The following is a 5,555-nucleotide window of genomic DNA, read 5'->3' as shown; positions in this document are numbered from 1 at the left end:
TTTAAAAATGTATCATAAATAATGAGTTATTTAACATTAAGGAGTAGTTACATTTATTTTTCATTACATTTAGTTACATTTATTGACATCTGGCCCTTTGAGGACAACTTACTATACTGATGTGGCCCTCGAGGAAAATAAGTTTGACACCCCTGCTGTACAGGTTTGCCCATTTCTCACCCACAGACAGCCCATATTCACCTGTGAGGGCAGTTGTGACCAAGACTTTACTTAGAAAAGTGAATTACAAATGAGATGCAGAGGTGGGAGTCAAAGGGACAGGTTATATGATTGATCGATCGTTTTTCTCAGTAGTTGTCCACAAATGCAGATGTTTTAGTCATTTTCTGTTTGTGTTCCATTGCTTTACAATACACACAGTGAAGGTAAGAACAAAATACAGATGTAAAGATTAATCAATGAATCAATTTAGATTCCACCTACCCCTCCAGATACATATGTCTGAGGCAAGTTATTAAACAGTTTTGACCTATACCAGGGGTCGGCAACCCATGGCTCCGGAGCCACATGTGGCTCTTTCATCCTTCTGTTGTGGCTCCCTGTGACTTTGGAAAATAATGAGTATTTTATAATAATTAAATTTTAGTGTAGTTTTTTCATTTTTCATGGCATTTCAAGGGCGCTGATGGCTCCGTACGAAGCGCGAGCCACATAAAAAACAGCTTCGTAATGAGCTTGTATTTATCGGGTGAGACCTGCAGAGCTGATAGCAGGAAGAGACATGCGGGGCGACTTCAATAAACACTCTGGATCCGGAGTGGTTTTTCTGCCGGGAACTTGATGTGCCGTGGGGCAGAGACCAACTCGCTGATGACAGACTAAGAGTTCTTGCCAGTGTTGCCAGATAGAGTCGCAGTTTTCCAGCCGAAAAGTCATCTGAAAACCGCCAGACCCAGCCAAAAACCGCCCAAAACAGCTTTTGTTGATGGTTTTTTTCCGTGCTGGACTGATAAAATAAAAGATTTTTCTAAAAGAAAGTTCTGACTAATAATAAAATGTGTACAGTACTGAATATTTCTTCAGCGGGCTGCCTTCTTCCATTTATTTTCTTAACCCGCTCTATCCCCGCTATAACCTGCATCCGGCTCTTTCATCCTTGTGCTGCGCTGGAGCGCCCCGACTATCGTATTTAGCGCTCTCTGTGTAGGACAGACTGAGGAGCGCGGGGGAAACCAACTTTCAGCTGCAGAGGATGTAAACAGGTGAACAGGTAGAGAGGAAAAGCAGGTGGAGAGGCGGAGGAGGGGCTTTGGCTTCAAACTCTGTCAGAGATGCAAACACGGGCGTCAGATTGAGACGCAGCTTTTCCTGCAGGAGTTGAAGCAGAGACTTTCTCTGGGATGATTTTATGAACTCAAACAAGGAAACATGATTACCAAGTAGAACTCTTCAAAATAATAATCCTGATCTCTCCACATTCTCAGTGTCTACCATGCAATGATAAACACATCGCTCCACGCAGCGATCAGACCAGAACCAGTAGCTCCGCCCACACGCGGCCGCGGTATCATCCTTTAAAGAATATAATGTGCATTTGCAGCGGTGTATGCTTCAGACGATCTCCGATTGGCCAATCTCCATGTCAATCAAGTCCCGTACTTCTCAGTGAGGATTTTGATTGGCTGGTGGATTTTAAAGAAGTACTTTTTTTTTTAAATCTTTTCTGGCCCGCGATCTACGCTCATGTCCTTGAAGATCGCGATCGACGTAATGAGCACCTTTGAATAATATATACATGCATAATATATATAATGATGTCAAAACGGGTTGTGGCTCCGGGAGCTTTCATTTTTATTAGGGGCGGTCCCAAATGGCTCTTTGAGTAAAAAAGGTTGCCGACCCCTGGTCTATACCATTATAAAGTCTTTTTAAAATAAAATAAATATATTGTTAACTGAAAATACCATTTAGATCAACTCATGGTACGTTTATTTTGTTATAATGTAAAAATTGGCCATCACAGCAGACAACACACGTGATATCAGCAAAAGCTGATCAACCATTATTCCAGTCCAATGTGTGGAAACACCATAACCCTTGTGCTATCTTAGATGACCCCACCCTTGCATTGACGTGTTCTCCCTACCATGACAAAGGTGGATAAAGGTGGAAAGTTTTCATGTAATCCATGGACACCAGTGAAGATCACAAATCATTGAAGAAAAAAGGTCCAGCGCACTGTCTAGTGGGTCTAGATGACCCCACTCCCAATGGTAAAGTGCCTAGGATAGCACAAGGGTTAAATCTAGCACAGTCATGTGACTAGCAGTGTGCTAGAATGTTCTAATAATTCTCAACTTTCTAATCTTCTTCTTATTAACACACCCTCTCGCTCTCTCCGGTCTTCTTCTTCCCTAACCCGCTCTCCGTCCCTCTGGCCTGAATGGTCACCATGTGGAGCTTGGGAGTCGTGCCTTCAGCCGCTCAGCTCCACAACTCTGGAACTCTCTCCCCCCGAACCTCCGTAACATTGACTCCTTTTCAATTTTTAATTTCAAACTCAAAATTTGTTTAAATTTGCTTTTCCAGATCACAGTTTTTCATCTTCTGTTATCTGAGTTTACTAATGATCTCAATTTATTTATGGTGTTTATAACATTTTGTGATTTTTTTTGTGTTTTACTTTTAAATCTGTCCAGTGTCCTTGAGTGTTTTGAAAGGCGCTTTTGAATAAAATGCATTCTTATTATTATTAATAATAATAATGTTAACCTTTGGATTCTTTGGATGTGGAAAAACAACAGTGGGCTGAACTTTAGGAAACTAACATGTGAATGGATTTGACATTCATTCTAGTTTACTTTATTTGTTTGGACACAGATTTCATTTACACTTGATGATCTGAAAGAAATCCAAGAATCTGCACTGTTCAGTAGCAGGTATTTCTGATATGAATCAAAGCACTGTTATAATGAATCCTTACAGCACTAATAAAATCCATAATTAACTTCCATAAGACAGCATTTTTTAATGATGATGATAAACTGATAAAACAAGGCTGCCTTTCGTGACCATACAAGGTTTACACCTTTACATAGACTCAGATCAAATGACAGCAAGTCTAATGCTCTAATGTGGTTCAAGAAACCGTGCAAGGGAACGTCCTACACCAGAATGAAAACACAGAGAAACAGAGCAGAAAGCCTGCAGCAGGAGCCCCTCCCACCTCCACGACAAAACAGACTTTTTCTCCACTCATCCATCCATCCATCCGTTTTCTGAACCCGCTTTCCTCCACACATCCCAAACTGAGACTGAGAGTTCATGTTTGAGTGGATTCAAATTTGTTTTGGTGAAGTCATGACTGCTTGACATTTCAAAACTCCCAACTTTCAGACCACAATGGTTTTAGAGTTGGTGTTCACACAGCAGAGAGTGTGTGGGCTGAATGATCAGGGGGTGCACAGGTTCTCTTTTCAAAGCTTTTTGTTCTTTTGTGGAGTTCTTCTGAAAAGAAGGGCTGCTCTCAAGGGCTCATATACATAGATGTATAAAGTGCTGCTGAATGCTTCAGGGAGATGCTCTGCAGTCGTGCTTGTCGACCAGGGATCATCTTCCTGCTCGTCATTTGATGAAGTCATTCTAATGCAGTTTAATAAATTCAGCTTTTTACCTTAGGTGCATGTACTTTAAAGACAGAAGACTACGTGTACTGATTAAATGCTTAATTGTTGGAAAACCTTTGATGAATTTTTATGTATTTTTGTTATTTCATGATATTTGTGGGATCTTCCCTCTGACTGATAATCACTGACTTACCAGAGTCAGCCATGGTGTTCCTCAAGGCTCTGTGCTTGGCTCACATTTACCTCTGAATAAGCATTTACTGGGGGTACAGGGACGTGCACAGGATTTCAGAGGGCAGGGGCTCAAAGTCAGAAAAGGGCAGCAGGAACACTTTTTCCCTTTCTTTAAGCAATACAGAAATTAAGATAACTACTAATAGATAACTACTCTGGTAGCTCCGGTAATAACTCCTTTGTAGGTGACAGTGATACAGTTGTCATGTTTATATGAAAATTAAATTATTGTCAACTTGGGTTTGTTCACTTTATCATAGATCTAGAAGACATCAAAGCTATTAAACACTGTAGGTAACTTCAGTTGGTACAATATGTGCTGCATAATCAACATGATAAAGTTTAATACAGATGTTAATATTTTAAACACAGACATCCTACGACTTTTATCCCCAGAATTGTCACGGTGGTGGGGCTCGAGAGCCGGTAGGACCCAGAATGCAGAGGCAGGGGCACGTGGTTCAAGGGCAAGGGGTTTAATTATAACAAAAAACGCTGCCGAGCAGGATGACAAAACCAAAAACTCACTGTGACGTGACGTGGCATGAGACAAAGAACAAGGAACATGGCATGACAAGACATGAACACCAGAACAGGAATCATGGACCAACACAGGAGGAAGGCAGAGACAAGACTTATATACAGACAGGGCAGACAAGACACAGGTGGACACGATCAGGGCTGAATGGGAACCAAAGGAAGTAAAACTCAAGAAACCAGACAAGACAGGAGACTTTCAAAATAAAACAGGAAACAGAAACAAGACAGAACAAGGACCAAAAACAAGACAACAAAATCAAATCATGACAAGAATGCAGAAATTATTAATAATATTTAAGGTTATCATGCTGTTGCTGTGAGGATTCTGCAGTTTAGTTCAGTTTTTCAGTGTTTTTGGTCATGTTCTGCCCTGTCAGTCACTCCAGGTTCATGTCAATCATCCACAGCTGTCTTCATTTCTGTTCATTGTCTTCAGTGAGTAGAAGTGTCAGGTTTTCAGGTCTACATTATCAGCTCATCTGATTTTTGTTTCTCCGTGGTTTTTGTCCTGTTCAGGTTTATGTATTAAATGTTTATGTTTCTGCCTCCAAGACCAGTTTCCTGCATTTTGGCTCCTACACCTCCAGTTCCTGACGGCTGACCCAATGTGACCCAATGACCCAATGAGCGGCCACCAGTGTGTGAATGTTTGTGTGACTGGGTGAATGGGTCCGTGACTGTAAAGCGCTTTGTCCTTGTAGGAAGAAAGGCGCTATATAAGTATACGCCACGTGACTGGCTCTAGATTGGGATTTACAGCTGAATTCTTTTCTGCATTTAATTCTCTAAACACAGGCTTTTGTTGTGATTGTAAAAGATTTTAATTCAAAAATATGTTGATTTATTATACAGATTAGTTCAATAAAGTTCACAGTGTCTGTAGCAATAACTGACAATCTTAGGTTCTTCTTCTTTAATCAGACATGGTTGTGTTTTTTCACATACCTTACATGTTTCGACGGATGCCTTTTGTCTTCGTCAGAGTCATCCAATTGTAGTGATGTGACGTATATAAAAACAGAAAACATGAAATCAGACATAACGGACCACTGCAAGCAAGAAGCATCATGGACTGGGAAAAGGCCAAAGTCCTCCACACTGAAGACAACAGACACCGCAGATGGATCATGGAGGCGCTGGAGATCCGAAAGCTAGCCCACACGTCTATGAACCGGGGGCCTAACTGCTTTATCA

Source organism: Oryzias latipes, chromosome 10 (assembly GCF_002234675.1).
Source record: "Oryzias latipes chromosome 10, ASM223467v1".
Classification (NCBI taxonomy): domain Eukaryota; kingdom Metazoa; phylum Chordata; class Actinopteri; order Beloniformes; family Adrianichthyidae; genus Oryzias; species Oryzias latipes.
This window is presented reverse-complemented; position numbering follows the sequence as displayed.